General features: G+C 42.0%; 1 protein-coding gene across 8 annotated transcripts in view; it reads left to right on the top strand.

Annotated features, from left to right (window-relative positions):
* Positions 1–16,913, top strand: part of LOC112454534 (focal adhesion kinase 1) — a 46,595-nt gene that overhangs the window by 7,842 nt on the left and 21,840 nt on the right. For 4 of the 8 annotated variants that reach the window (XM_025015995.1, XM_025015993.1, XM_025015992.1 and 1 more), the window contains exon 1: positions 16,235–16,615. The exons of 1 other annotated variant lie outside the window; for it this stretch is intronic. The gene's annotated coding sequence lies outside the window, so the exon portion shown is untranslated. Of the gene's footprint in view, positions 1–3,820; positions 4,082–16,234; positions 16,616–16,913 lie in introns of those variants that run through there. 3 more of the 8 variants (XM_025015994.1, XM_025015990.1, XM_025015991.1) reach the window with 2 other exon arrangements.

Below are 16,913 nucleotides of genomic sequence, written 5' to 3'. Positions count from 1 at the left end.
GGGCCTAGTAGTTAACATCCGCCTCCGTCCGGTTATTATCCCGCGGGATACGGCCACCTCCCGTGCCTCTCCTTTCCTCCAGTTGCCCTCCTTGCACCTCATAAAAGATAAACATTGACGGGCAAATAAGAATATAACGAAGCCACTTGAAAATACGTATCCCTTATTAGTCAATGGAAAGACAACTCAAGACGGCGTTAGAAAAATTATCCATCTCGTGTGCGTTCAGACTTTTCTCAAATTTTTTTCACGATTTCGCGCAGCCTAGCGAAACGTCTTATCATCAAGAGTCATAAACGTTCCACGCATTTTCCCGGGCGCGTTGCGTCTCCGCCTTTCTCTCGTTCCTTGCCACGCCGTTTGCGGAAAAAGAGAAAACGTCGGAAACGAGAGTATAACAAGCCGTCTTTCGTTCGACTTCTCCAGACACATTCAGGCTACTTATTACGCGCGATTCCTCACTTTGTAGATAGCGAGGAAGATTTCTTTTTTTTTCTTTTTGTTTTTCTCCTACCTCCGCGCTCCTCCATTATATCCCTTTTCATCTCTCCCACGATCGTACTCGACATGCTTTTACACGCAGTTACAATTGTAGAAAAGAAACTTCAACTGGAGCAAGAAATCTCCATCGGCCAGCCTCTTTTTCTTCTACCTCCACCCAAGGCTGTATCTCAGAACAAATCGCGGTTTCTCGTCGAAGGGTGTTACGAGTTTATACGAGCGATGAAAGAAATTTCCGCGAAGTGAAAATCTCCCGGTGTTTTATGTTTCTTGAAGGGATTCCTCCGGAAAGTAAAAAGTTCTCGCGATAAACACATAAAACAGCGACTGCAATTTATTTGTAACAATTAAAATACATTTGTAAGTATCTTATAATTCAGTTGAAGATCACTTTAAACGCTAAAGTATTACAATAGTGCATTATAATAGTTCACGTTTTTTCCTTACGTATTATTTTAAAAAATTAGATAGATATATTTTAATCTTTTTACATGTCAAAGTATTTTTTCGCGCAAGAGAGATTAATCTGCAAATAAAAATACCGCGTTTGTCTCATCCATTTCGGTTGTACTTTTCGACCAGCAAGGTCTATTTACTTAGATCTTCTCTTCTTTCCGTTCACCGATGATGCGCGTATCCTAATAGCTGTCGTAACTAGCGCGAGGAACGACTAGCTCACTTGACCTTAGCCGCCGAGTTCAACGTTTTCCATATTATCAGGAACATCCTTTTCAAAACGTCGCGGCGTCTGCAAATTGGCGTAAAGTGCTCGAGCGACAATAACGTCCTCCGTTCTGTCTTTTCCCCTTCTTACTCCTCTTCGTCTTCTTCAATATCTTCTCGTCTCGTCGTCTCATCTCAATCCGTCGTGGGTGGTGGATGATTCAGCTACGAGTACTATTACAAGTACTATTCTGTGAAGAATAAAGTTTTGGTTTCCAGGTAGTCTAACCAAACAAGGGGTCGATCGGCTATCGAATCGCAAAAGATATTATGAAACATTGAGGAAACGCATATATTTTCGACAGTTTTTTAATTATATTGCGATAAATATAGATGCATGATATTTATTATACATAATTATTTTTTGTAATTAGTGACTCTTCCTGTTTTGAGGTTTGTCAACGATGATATATAACGGCGATTACGTAATTATGTCAATAGCGTATCAGATCCCAGAGTCCCCTCTTATGGTATTGACCTTTCCGTTCGTGCGCACGTGCTTCCGTGGAACTTAAAATAGACGAAGTGCTGGGGTGGCGACAAATAAGGTCACATGCATAAGAACGAAGTTTCGTCGACCTCGCTCAATAAGCTTTTAGAAGATCTAGAGTGATTAATTTCGTGGTGGGTTTAATGTCGTCGTTAATCATCTTCCAATCCACAGACACGTCAAGTGAACAATCGCGATCATTTTCAAAACAAGCATTTATGCATAGAACAAACATTGGTGACAAATTGTTTCTTTGAAGACAGAGTAAAATATCTTAGAAAAGATGCCTTTACTTAAAAAAAAGGAGTTCTAATGAATATTAAAGAATATGTGGAGTAGGTACAATATCTCTAATATTAGGTCTCCAGCATTGCTGGAATACCTTAGATGAAAATAAAACTCATTATTAAATGAAACTTACATTTTATTTGAGCCCACGTGCGATAGTAGATAGGCAATAAAAGTTTGTCGGGGTTTAACCACGAAATAATAAACTGTTAACGAAGTTGCATGCTCCCGTTCATTTACATTGCCGACCGTTGAATCGAGGCAGTGGCTGTCGCCACGTCGACTCCTGACAGCTGCGTCGACACGCATCGCAAACATCAGCTTTCACGTGCAAGATGCATCACGCGAGCAGTTGAAACGGAAATCAAAAGAAGAGACATGGAAAAGAAGAGACACGATATCGCGACTTTTCTTTCTATCGATCGCACTTTTATCAGCGCATTCCTACCGGTTTTTGTCTGCTGCCAGACAGGAACATCCCGAGACATCCTACGACCGAAAAATAAACTGGAAATAATGCACGACCTTCTAAACCAGAGTTTTCGTAAATTTTCAGTCTAAAGTTATCTGTTTTTTTTTTATCTATATCTATACGAATCGCCTAATTTTCATCGTCATGCAAGCGTGTGGTCCTACATCTGCGATCCTCCTCCTTTCATTCTTTTTTCGCCTCTATCTCGCACGGGCAATTTGTTTCACACACGTGTCGTCTCTCCCGCTAAGCAGTCAGGATAAAAAAGTAGCCGGGCGTTTGTCGCTCACTCCGAATGGTCTGTCATGACTTCGTCGTCACGTTCCTCGCAGCGACGTACGTCGTGAAGGCACGAGTCTCCCGTTTCCATTCCTCGATTGAGTCACCGGTGTATATGATCTAAGAGAGTCGATCTAAGTAAGAGCTATTATGATTTCCACGTTTACGTCATCATTGTTTTTACACCGCACTAAGAAGCATTTTGTTTTACATTTATCAGACTTTTTGTCACATTTGTTTTATACTGACTAAATTTTCTAGATTATAGTCAACAGATGCGATCAATTTTTAATCGGCAACTCTCTGATGACACATTGTCACACACGTAATCAGAATTCTAGATTCACTCACAAGTAATCGCAATAATACATATCTGATAAAACTTCAGGGGTTTCCGCAATGTCACAGTCATGTTTCTCACGGGATATCGCAATAGGGGCAGCATTCGAGGAACTAAAATGATACTAATTCTTGTCATGAAGCTTCGTTGACCTTTAATTCCACGCCGCGGATTTTCTCCGGAAAATCGAGATCACGGTCCTCATTTCTCCAAAATCACTGGAGTAAGTGAATATAGTTTGCTGTTTCATCGTTTTTCTTGACAAACGAACGAGAAAAACTTTCCTTATAAAAGAGATAACGAGAAAATTAACGGAGACAAACTATGAATGAATAACGCCGGAATTTTTATGTTGTTCTTGAGAAAGTTATAAGATGAGATCCCACGAAAGGGAATTCGTTAGGAGACTGCAGGGAGGATTAAGAGGACGAAGAAACTAAGCAGAGAGAACGAAGATGGCGGGAGAAAGGAAAGAGAAAGAGTGATAATTCATTTATTCATTTAGGAAGGAGAGAGAGGCGGATAAGCGCGCTGATAAAGTGACGAGAATGTAAAGCATAAGGATAGAGAATAGGGTATGCAATGAGAAAGGAGAGATAGCGAGACTCTGCGATGTAGTGAGTGCGAAAGAAACAGAGACAGACGGAGTGCGTGAGCGAGAAATGCGTATAGTATGTGAGGGACGCACGGTAGCTTCTCATAGTGAAGACAGTCGCTGCCTCGCCGCAAGGCTGCACGCATCGTGCCGGAAGAGGAGCCAACCTACACCCACCTTACGTGTGTGCCTTTCTTTTTTGCATCGCGTGTGTCACTTCTTCTTCCGCGTTCGAGTATCGACTTAAGTAAGGCGCCATGGGATCGCGCTGAAAAGAAAGTGTATTTCCTTCACCGTCGTTTCTCGTGTGAGACCAGTGTTCTTACAGTGCTCCGTGATTTAAAGTGAAGATCGTACTGAGCACATCGGTGCATTAGCTCCAAAAGGTGAAAGGTAGTTGGCGAAAATCTCAATGCCATCTAGATTTTTGGTTGTGTTCCAAGATATAAAAATGCATATTATTCATTTATACGATGAATAAATATGCATGGTACTTTCTACAAAGATCATATATACCAAGCGATTCGAGACACCAAAATTTTAATTATCAGCCATTTTTTTCGCTTCCAGTACGTCGTAATCGGTCGTTAAAATATGTAACCAGGCAAGGAGTTCCGGGCGTATACATTTCATCGAAACGCGAACGCGAGCGCTGACGAAAAAAATGCCGGGGAAATTAATGACTGTAGGAGTACGAGACATTCCCAAAGTTAAAAGCGCGGCCTGTCAAGAGTCGCGAGAGATTAGTGCAACCCAGTAGCTCCACGAGATTCTCGCTCCGAAAATAATCGTAGTATTTTTACCATCGCTTTATGTTCACTTCGCTGCCGCAAGCGAGCGCACAAAGTGGCGTTAATTCAGCATCGGAGTATTCTCATAATAACATGGACCATGGCCATGTCAATTCGGAGGAGGGACGTGAACTTGATTGCTAGGGAAAAGACTACTGCCCGACACGAACTCGATGCCGATCGTATCTTTGTATATACCGATAATGGCATACTCGCACTTTTATTCTCGCGATGAATCACGCAGGCGTCTTTCGCTCGAGGCGTTTATCGACACTGCAAGCCGTATAAACAATTTGAGCTCGGAGACATAGAAACATCAATTACGTCTGCATTTCAATCACGGTGTATCCATGATTGATATGCATGAGCCTCGAGAAACATCGTCATTCACCTCCTTTGCGTCATTTTTATTTCACGCGCGTTGCATGTCATAGATTTATCATCCGAAGATGATACGTAATCAGAAGATTGTACCTAGCTCTTATATCATTTCTGTTTCTCCATAAATTATAACGTTATTAACTTGGTAACGAGATATAGTAATTGAATCGTGATCATTAAAATTTCAACTTAATTAATCACTGTTTAGGTAATCACATCTTTTATAAAAAATACCAAATGTTTTGATCAAAAGTATTTTTAACATGCACATTATATATGCAGAAATAAATTATTGGTGAAGAAATCCACCATTATAAAGTAATGCAGTAGGAATGAGATACCCCATATATGTATAAACGATCAAGTCAGCGCTAATTACGTTTTCCTGCTGCGATGCGATTTCATCGTTGTATTTGGATGTTCGACCTTTCGTACGCACCCACGAGTTCTCGTGGTACTTAAATTCCTGCCTCAAAGCCTGATCGTGTCTCTTATTCGCGTTCGACATCGCGACTTCTAAGCGGCTAGCGGGAATTCGAGTCACGGCCGGATGGCGCGATCGTTGAATTGATTCGACTTGGACTGAATGAAACGCGACTTATTCCAACTATTGTATGTCACGCTCTTCTTTCCACTGACTACTGCCCACCTCTGATTTTTAACGTTACTTCCAACATATTTTCATCAGTTTAGGAATGAATCACACAGTAGCCGTTAGGGCAGTATTCTAACTCTAACTAATGGCCGATGCAAAACACAATGGAAGAAATGAGGCCGCTTGCCACCTGATAAGTCTTATCGGAATGTTCCCGAAATTCGCTGACGCTTGAGCGAGAGATAAAGCGCCGCATGCGTTCCGAGCTTCTTGATACGAATGAAACGAAACTGCCGCTGGCAAAGTAGTTACAATTATCGGCACTCCTCCGACGTGTAAACTCCATCCACTCATCCACCGCGCAGCAGGATCTTACTCGAAGATGCCCGAGGGACGAGATTCGCGCACCGACATATCGACGCCACGACTTATCTCGGCTTTCACGACGCGTTTATTCCCAGTTGCTCCGACAATGAAACGTGACGTTTAGATGTGATGTTTCTCCAATCATTTTTCGTACAACATATCTCCAGATTTAATTGCGGTAGTCGCGGTACTATCGTGGTACTTTGACGCCTATTTGATTCTGAATTGAAGAATATGTATAATTATACATATATTGTACGTATAATTATAATGTAATTATATGAGATCTCTCCAGATTTATCTCGAGTCTAAAGGATATCATATATCTAATTATTACAACATGGTCTATATGTATTTAGAATTGCATTTAAAATGTCGAATTTTTCTTTACTTGTGTTTTTAATTGTCTTTTTTACTACTCTGTTTTTTAAATCGTCGAACTTATTTCTCTTCCCCTTTCTGAATTTATTTATCATCAGACGGCGAGGGGAAAATCCGCTGGCAGATATGTGTCGGAAGCACTTTGCGGTCTGCCTTATCTTTTCCGCTGAAATCTGCTAGAAGCGTAGAGAAATATCGTCAGATTTTCCCTCACGCGTCTAATGATGTAGTGGCGGGCCAAGAGCAGTTCGTCTAGCAAATTGACCAAGTGGAGTAATTGCGCTGTTAGGCGTTGCTGCTTCGATCGGCTGCTGCTGCTGCTGCTGCAGGTGAATGAATCCCGACTCTCACGGTTCACGTTCGCCTCTTTAGTCTGTCCATCGACCCTAACTAGCTATTTATATACACAAGGAGCTCGTCTCTGTGGTCGTGCTACCGGCGGTATCTATGTTACGAACATACGCGCACTCGTGTGCACGCACATCGCCGCGTGCAACGCGTACGTGCATTCGCTGTCATCTGCCGAGTCACTCTCTGTGTGCGTTTCTCTGCCTGTATGCGCCCAATTATAAGCATTCTAGATATCAATGCACACTCGCGCGAAAGAACACGAGAGAATACGTGAATCGTTCTCTATAGAGCCGTAGTAGTTTTTAGTGCCGCTTTCGGACAGTCGTGGACTGTAGGCTTCGTTGACTTATTAGTGCGACGACGATGTATATTTGAAAGAAGCATAGATAGTAACACGTTTTCAAGATCCAGTCACTCGACTACTCGAGTTTCGCCTTTTCTTATTATATATCTCAGTCTCAGTACGCAGTATCTTGCATAATTATATATATATATATATGATATTTAATTATCTCATTGTCAGCTCGATTTTAAAAGTTTAATCACGGGTCTCATATATCATGCATTTTTATAATATATACTTGTAATTGAAACTCTTGGTCAATCTTATTGCCGCGGAAAGAGTAAACTCAATCTAGATTCGTCTAATATAATCCATGTAGTCCATATACTTTCGATCCCTCTGTTAGGCAGGTATACTACTGGTATAGACGGCTTCTGTTTATATGAGGCGGAAATAGGAACGATGCCTGGCTGCGCTCGAGACTCGTTTGTCATTATATTGTTCGTCGAGCGCTCGTTTCGTTTCGAGTAATGGCTGTATCTTTCCCGTGTATCCTAGCTTTATGCGTTCGAACACGCAATCGGACACTATGTCGAGCGCACATCGGAGACTCATGATATTTTATGCGGGAGGGAAGGGAGGAGAGAAAGAAAGGGGCATACGTCATACGCTGCTTATGGCAGCAACGGTGGAATCCGATCATTTTAATAACGAGGCCCGTTTGACTTACTATACGGAATCGTCAACTTGGCGCGATTACGTGTCGAGTAAGTGTCGACGATCGCCAATCGATCGCATCGCGTCGCGCGATCACCGTGATAAAACTCGATGGAAAGGGCAGGTGGACTTGTTAAGTAACATCATAAACGAATGCTCGAAACACACTTGGACGCACTCCGACATGTGACGTAGATAATATGCGGCACCAGCCGCGCCTCTTCGCGTTTTGCTACTCCCTTTCTCTCGTTCTATATCCGTAGCAAAAAGGAGTAACCGCCGGCAAGGAGTCCGGGAACGTGGATTTTGCGCGAAGCCGCTGTAATAAACGTGAAATTACGCGTACATTAATGACTCGCTGGTAGAAGCATAATAATTGATTCTTACTCTTTCTCTCTTTTTCTTAGTCCGTTTTGAATTCTCGGACGTAGTCTCGGTATCCCTCAGCGAATTGTGATCGCTATTACGCAATCTGCTGGAGATGCATCGAGAGCTTGCCGAAATCTTATTTAGATGTGTGTAAATTAATATAAGGTTGTTTTTGTCAATAGCCTTATTAAAAAGGCTATATATATATATGTCTCTAAAAATTGTTATTAATTTAATAAGTTTTTGTTCAAACATTAGCAATTCTATTTAAATCCTGCCGAACGTACTGAAAAAAGATGCGTGCTAAAAACTCAATTACAATCAACTCTTCTGATTGGAGCGCGCAATGCACGCTCGCGCGTAACGCAGTACCGCGTCGGATGGACATGGAATTTTAACGTAATTTCTGTGTCCGCGTCTCCCTTTTCTCCGTTCTAAATTCGTCTGCTGCAAAAGGAGCAAGTACGCGCGCTGGATGCGTCTCGTAAGAGAAATGTGGATTTAACGCGCGCACGGAGAAGCAACGACTGACTATTAAATCGCTCCTTGCTAACTCCGATGTTGTCCGCGGAAATAAATCTAATTATGCGTCCCGCGGTTTGAAATTTGCTCTTTTATATCGAGAAATCGGTCCATCCTGGCTTTGGCGCGAGTTATTTCTCCACGAAATTACAGCATCTTCGCAGCAGAGAGTGTTCGTGAAAGAAACGACTATCCTAGCCGGGCTTTTATCCGAGATTTCGCCTGAACGTACGACCCAGCGTCTCCTTTGATGTCAGTTATTCTCGTTCAGGCTCGCGCGCGACTCGGCGAACATTGCGAGATAGTTCTTCCATTAGCCGGATGCGTTTATCTGAGGATGCGCGAGACGGCAGACCTGTAAAATTTATTTGAGCGCACGTATCCTGGATGTAGATTTGGTAACGTTCTCTATGCTCGCGTCTCGCTGCTAGCTGTCCTTGTCTTCTGGACATCAGAGACACACGGCAACAGCGAATCAAGAGCAAAGAAACAGGGCGGGAGTTACTTACGTGAGCAGCTAATGCGTGGGAAGAGGGGCTTTTACTTGTAATTATTTTAAAAGCAGGAAATACGATATAAAAATAAAACATCGGGCCGTAGAGAATGATTCTACTTTAGTGCGATATAGCGTGCTATCGGGATAATCTGTTGTTCCTGGAGGGTTGAGATACTGAATGTTTGAACGTAGTAATTAAATTATGGACGGATTTCCGTGAATAAACAATTATGGACATTCGTTGTGGAGCGTTTAATTTTTTTCATTTTAGGCGAATGTAATTATCGCGAGATTCTTTTACCTGATACAAGTTGGATACAAAAGTCCACGCGTAATTACACAATTTGCACCGGTCTCGTTAGTTTTGGCCATATTTGTTCTTCTCTTTTTTTTTATTCGACATATAAAAACGAAAAAATACCGATTACTTATTTCAAGTAAATAAAGCATGCTTGCGTGTACGTAGGTGGAATAGGATTCCCGTGCACTTATGAACTAATCATAATTTCCGTTATGTAGAACCGAGACGCCGCGCCGTTACGTCACGCTGCGTACACCCGCACGGAAGCGTCGCGTCGAGATTACGTGAGCGCGGTGCGTGGGCGGTGCGTAATTTACCGGCAATGCTTGATCGAGCAGGGACGAAAATTCGTGGCACGTGACGCGCGGAAAGCGCGTGCGTGAAAGTCGCGCTCTCGTCGTGCACGCGTGCATGCGTGTCGTGCGTGGCATGCCGCCGTTCGTCGTGCATTTTGAATGGAGCCATGGAGGGATATAGCGAGAACGCGGGCGAGTCATTGTTAAGCGCGCGCGGTATCTTTGGGCGTGTAAGTGTGGTTCGATGAACTTGGAGATACTTTTGTCCGCGGATGGTTGCGCGTGTTGATTTATCGCTCACCCGCTCGCGCGCGCTCCGCTTGATCTTATTTTTCGGCGCGAACACCGAGAACAACGAGCCGTTTCTCCTAACGCGATGCAGAAGACGTAGTCTTATCGTCGCGAAACACGCAGAAGCCTCGTCGCCCCGCGATTTAACGCACGAAATTCCTCGTAGTTTTTCCATTCGCGAGAAACAAAATTGCAGTATCGAATCACCATTAATAACGCTTAATCACAATTATGACAATAGTGAAATAAGCTTAAGTTAATTATAGAACAGGTTACAATTAATTAGGGTGTATCTTCTTTCGGCATGACGTCACGAGCTTAGTAGTCTCGATTATATTTAATTCACGCGAGTATTCATACAATAAGATATATTCGCTTATCATTGGTATTTTATTGCCCATTTAGATGGTTACTCGTTAATGTGTATGCGCTATCATGAAAGACTGTGATTTGATTAGCCATGCGTCGAGCAGATTCTTCGTGCTCGGATCTGTGAATTTTTTTGAGCACGTACGTTTTCTTTCTATGGGACACGCTATATAAACACGACACGACATGAGAGCATTAAAGTCCATATATATTAACGTAACTTTCTTTTCGTGGTATGTCGTATGCATGTCAAAGTCGAGGTCAAAGTTTGCAAAGTTATACACGATCAATTGACAACAATCGCACTAACGATCACAAATAGTTCGGTACTGCCGTGTTACCGGATATCGTTCGACGAAGGGGGCGGCTTTATCACGTTCGAATAAATAATGGCCTCGCGCATTGCTCATAAATCCTTACGCTTTCATACGCGCTCATTAGCATTATCGCGCACAAACGACTGTATTTTAATCGTTCGAATTAATGAATCGAGCGAATTAAATTTATTGCGTGCTAAATTTTCGAGGAGAATTAACGGTTCGCGGCGAAACGCACAATTTGGACGCAACTAGCGGATCATATCCAGAGAAATCATTCGCCAATTATATCAATTGTATTTAAACACTCGCCTACTTCTCAGCGTGAACAGTGGCTAAACTTTCCCAGGGGACTTGATGTATTCACATTGCATAAATTTCTCCATACAAAAGTGTTCTCATTTTCTTCTGAGCAGAAAGATCTCTGTTCGATATACTTTCACGAAATTATTTCCGCTTATCATTATGCGCGATTATGTTAAACGATAATTTTATTCCAGAGAACAAACAACTGCCTCGAAATATTATTTATTAATTTATTGCGTCTTTTAAAATTATAACAGAAACTCATGCAATTATTTCCGATGAAATCTAAAGTCAATGAAGAAAACAAATAGTTTACCGCAATTATAGGAAAGAGAATTTAAGCGAAATTAAGTATTTAAATGTATACATTAAAGGAACGTTATTATTTGTCGCGGGATATATTAATGCGATGCGATAATCAACGGGGCAATGGCTGGCAGGAAGGGCTTTAGCGATAAGTCGTGCGATAAATCAGCAAGTGGCACGAGAGAGCACAAGAATCGTCGCGGACATTGTCACGACGGCAAACCGGATGGCATGCGCGCAATCGTGCCTGCGCTTAGTGTAAAACACTTGATGCTAGCTTGAAGTTCAAGGACGTCGTTATGCGGGAAAAAGTCGCGGAAAATTACAGAAAAACTTGCACCACGATGAAGTGGGGTAGATACGCTAGAAGTCACGCAAACTAGTACTCGGCAGCATGGAATTGCGGCAGTTTACATCAACGAATTGGTCGTTATAAATAACGACGCATGTGAAATACAGATTTTATTACGTGCACATTATTAAGGTCTTATCAAGGAAGAAATAACCGTTTTCTCGTATTTTTATTATGTGTTTCATATTTATATAAATTTAGATACATATTTAAAAATTATATAAGTAAAGAAACGTTTGTCTAGATTTTGATAGCCGATTTTGATAGCCTTCCTAGCCGTGCACAAGCATCGTAAATTAACGAATTACATCATCGCGTTATAATTTTACTTGGCCAATTATTGACCGCGCGTTATTTTCTTTTCCTTCTCGGAGAGTCCGCAGCATCCCCGGACGAACACGCGGTCGAGGGTGCAGGACCGCAGATCGATAACTCGATATTCGCGTAGCCCCCTCGGCACGAGCGAGCGAGACGAGAAAAAGAGATAAATAGTCACAGGGTAGAGAACACGCGTCGCTCTCGCAAGGGGAAGGTCCTTATGCCACCGGGCGATTTGCATCCGAGGGTACTTGCCGCACGCGTGAGAGAGTTCCCTTTCGTTAAGGCACATATCAAGCGAGGATATCTCGGACCACCAGAGGGTCGAAGCTCGAGGGTCGACGATAATGCTTCTCTCGGAAGCTTACCTCGAGCCCTCTTCGTAGCCGGGAAATTAAATATTATTTTACTTTAAAAAGAAGTCGGACGATCTGGAAAAAATGACATCGATAAAACGTCTGGGATCATACTTGAAGAACTGCTTTTTGAAAGTGTTATTGTAATTTAAGGGGAAAATAATACAATAAATTTGTGCCAGACATGTGATTTGCAGTGCGATAGAAATCAGAATATTAGGTAGATTTTATTTTATTCCCTTTTCATTTGAAAAATTTGGATGTTGCAGCTTAATTTAGTTTTTTATATGTTACTTTGTTACATGAGAAGCTATGAATTCACGGGAAATCGAGACATGCGGCGAATGTCCATTTTTCTTACAGTATTCTGCCGAATCATGTAGGTATAGGACACGATGGTGTAAAGATTACGCACGTGCCGAGAATTCCGGGGGGGAGGGGTCGAATGGAATCAAACGCTATGAATTCCTCCTCGTCTTCCTTTCCGACGAAAACTTCGATGGAAGTTCCTCGTCTTTTATCGAATTAGCCGCACAAGTGTGACTTCACACAAAGGCATCCGGAAGATCTCTTTTCTTGGAATCAAGCATCGCCCTTTCTGCCCTTCTATCATCCTTTTACGATCGTCGTGTCCAGCAACGTTCCATCATCTTTAAAACCGTTACATCGTGAAGAAATATGCATGAATCATGCACGCGGGCTATTGTAATCTAATTTAATTTATTGAATTAGAGAACCATACGAGAACTTCATCTCTGCGTGACTTCGTAAAGAAGAATCCGGAGAATTTTTTCTTCGAAATGAAGTTTGCCCTTTCTGCTCTTTCTCTTTCATCCTTTTACTCGTTGTCATATCCAATAACGTCTCACTATCTTTACAACCGTTACATCGTGAAGAAATATGCATGAATCATGCACATTAGCTGATATAATCTATCTTAATTCTAACTAGCTGTACGAGAATTTCTCTTCGGTGATTGCATATAAAAAAATGTGAGGGATTTCTATTCTCGGAACGAAGATTGCTTTTGCTGCGGCTTTTCTTTATCACTGTGACTACTAATGTTTCCGTTATTGAAAATGTTAAGACGAGAATAAATACAGTTTAATCTCTACGATACTAAAATATGTACATAATTCAATTCAGAATGACATTTTCTATCTATTATATTAATTTCAAGAATATAATATAAAGGAGATATGAGAAAAGAATACGAAGTATAGTTTTGGTAAAAAAAAGTCCTTTATAAACTACAGTAAATCGCAACAAAATCTATGTTTACATTCTCATTATAATAATTAGAAGATAAAAGATTATATTATGATCTTTTATAGTCACAGATTAGTTCGATTTATCAAGATCGATTAAACCGGTGCTCCATACTTTTGATTCCACATTTGGATTCCATATTTTAATTTATTCAATAGCGAAGTCGGAGTTTGCGCTGTCACGAAAGACAGCGATCCACTAGCGTATCAATTATTAACGTGGAGCGTGGGGTACGGGGACCATCGGTAACGTCGGAAATTGTGTCTTCTCCGGGATATATTTTCGTGCTTGGTACAGTGAACTCTGGCTGACACTATTTTCAGACGTGACCTATCATCCGTTTTCCAATAAAATCGGCTCACTCCAGGTGACCGAATCGACAAACGTGTCGCAAATAGTACGCCCATCCATCCGTCCATCCCCGTATGATAATCCGCAATTGCGTTGTTACAAACGATACTTAGGCCGACCGACGTAGACAGATATATGCAAATGTCCTCGGAACGGTCGGATATGTGTCTCCCCTACAGCGTCCACGTTGGTCGCGATGGATATTCCAAGTTGTGCTTACAGGAAGCAGGGAGATTGGTGGACGTATGTGTACGTCCATACATGCGCGTACATTCAAATGGGGGTTGCGACCGTCTGGCTCGAAAGGGTTGATTACTGACGGTCAGCGACTGCTCAGGGCTGCCACGTATTGTAGGATTTTGCACAATAAAACGTCTCGTCGCAAACGACCGTGGTGAATTAACTCTTGTAGAATAGAATGGAATAACAAAATATAGAATAACGTTTTATTACGCTGTGGTCCAATATCTCGAAGTAAATGCAACGATTTACATTATTCCTTTGTAGTGTTATTATTCCGTACAAAAATATGAAGTGCGGAAAGTTGAATATAAATCTCATAAATAAAGACAATGGAGGCAAAGAGACTGTAGGAAGTGTAGGAAATGTAGAAAGTTAGTAAATTACAAATATGCAGTATTAATAGGTGTATAGTCGCAGATAAAGATGTAAACTGAAGTTAAGTAAATGTGTACAAAATATGTCTTTAAACACGCACTTTATCAGTATAATAATTAGCGTACGTGCATACCATCTCCTTTGAGGCATCAAATTAATGTAGTAAATTAATTAGACATAGGTCCATTAGGAATTCATTGCGGATTACTCTGTGGGGTCATTGGGGCGTACGCCTCCACGTTCAGGGGTGAATTCACGTTGAAGTTACCCTACAAGTTGTCGCTCTTCTCGACCCTGCTGCGTCATATACTTTTTACAATAGAAAAAACTCTCGTCTTTAACAATTCAACCGCATTGTACTGCACCATTCGCTACGTTGAAAACTGTCGTAAACTGTGTTTGTAAGCTAAGTGTTAAGTTGCTTCTGTTAACATCTTATTTAAAATTATTTAGAGCGTGACTGCCGTTCCTAAATTTCGATGGAAGTAATTTTGGAATAGCGCCGACGTAAAATGGATTGAAATTTTGATCGTAATGCTCAGCGCGAGCTTTATTGAATTTTTGAACGGAAAAATAATACTAATTGCGCGATGTGAAGATTAGCATGCTTCGTTATTGTATTTTGCCGTGATGATATCTAATTAAATAACCGTTCCGATAGAGCAGTTGTCAAAGTAGTGTACATATTTGTGAATTGTGAGGCTTTCGCGATATTGCGACTCTTTACTTTGGTGCCGTCTTTGCCAAGTTAATTAAATTAATACCTTAAGTAGCGTGAGTCTACGCATGCACGATATACCCGTGGGAATTTTGTTGGCAGAATTCCGGACACACACACCGTGCTGCGTCCGGGGACTGCCCTGTCCCTTGGCAGCGAGATTCATGCTTGAGTGCCTCGAACGCAACATGAAAACCTTGAACTATATTACGAAGCTATGAACAAGTTATTAAAATTTATGTATTCTCTTTGGAAGAAACATGCATCCTACTGTTCACAGTTTGTTTTATGTTTATCAGATATAAATTATTGCAAGTGGCACACATTTAAAATCTTACTCCTCTTTTTTCAATTTTATTATATTTTTCCGATTGTATAAGTACGCATCCAGCTTTTTAAAATATAAAAATAAGAAAATCTATGCAAAGCACGAGCCAAATCAGATAGAACACATGCATGTCACGCTGTCAAATATTTTTATGCAAGAAGTCATAAATATCTTGTTCGATTTGAAGCTATCTGGTGCATTCATATTTTGTGGACGCGGTGAATGCTTAAATCTATTTGAAGATCACATGAAGAGGAAAATAAGGTTTTTATTAGCGAACATGTCAATGTCGTTTACGAAATTCCGCGTGCGCGTTATTAGCGGATTCCATCGCGGGCGTTCGTCTCGGCGCGTCGCGACGCGGTGCGTCAACGTCCACGAGGTCTCGGGGCCTGCCACGCAGGGGTTGCAGGGAGGGTGCCAATGTTGGCTGAACGTAGGCAGAAAAGGGAGAGGGAGGAAGAGACAGAGAGAGAGAGAGAGAGAGGAGAGAGAGGAGAGAGCAGGCGATAGCGCGGAGGGAGTCGCAGGAGGGGAAGGATGCCGGGCGTCGCGGCGCAACCTGCCGCACCCAGCAAAGCGCCTGCTCCTCTTGAACCGGCAAAACGTATACCTGACGACGACGACGACGCCGTAGACGCGCGTCGTCCACGCTGTTGCTAGGCGCGCTGCTACTCCATTCTTTCCGTCCTCGTCCGATCGTCGCACCGACGCCCACCGACCGACGACGCCGAGTGCTTCGTCCGTCCGACCGTCCGTCCGTTTACCGATTCGTTCACGACGCCGCGACGCCGCGACGCCGCGCGTCCACGGTACCCGGAGACCTTCGAGCGAGTCAAGGTCGCCCCGCGTCGCGACGTCCGATTCGCGAGGATATCCAATATCGTGCGGTACTATTGCGTGGAAATCGGCGACGCGAATTGCTGATTTCGAGGGAGGATCATCAAGATGTTTGCAGTGATGTAGACTCTGAGAGCGATCGGCATGTGAAAATGATCTCGAGAGATAATTGTCATTAACGTGAAGGTTAATTAAGGCAGTAAGTCTGAGACGCGCGAAGGGTGGTCGTGAGATTGAAGAGATATCAGAAAGGGAGTGATAGGAAGTGAAAACGTAGAGGCATTTAGAGCTCAAGGGTAAAGCGCTCTTGACGAAATGAACGTTTCGTCGGAAAAGAAGGTGAGATAAGACTAGATTGAGATTTGTGCAAAAAATCTTACGGTACTTCTCTACAGTTTCTTAAATTGAAATTTATCAAATAAATTTTTTAATTGAAGATTTCTTTGTCAATTTAAGCAAACTCAAAAAAATTATCTTATCATTGTTTTTTTAGTAAGTCTTTTTCTGCTGTTATCTAAAAAGGAACTTTTTAGGGAAGAGCTGTAGCAGGTTCTAAATTGATAGAGTTAAGTGATTTTTTTAAAACTTTACAGTTTTACGACGGCGATGTTAAATGTGCGAGTAAATTTGGAGGAGG

Source organism: Temnothorax curvispinosus, unplaced genomic scaffold (assembly GCF_003070985.1).
Source record: "Temnothorax curvispinosus isolate PA1 unplaced genomic scaffold, ASM307098v1 QBEX01005133.1, whole genome shotgun sequence".
Taxonomy (NCBI): domain Eukaryota; kingdom Metazoa; phylum Arthropoda; class Insecta; order Hymenoptera; family Formicidae; genus Temnothorax; species Temnothorax curvispinosus.
This window is presented reverse-complemented; position numbering and strand designations above follow the sequence as displayed.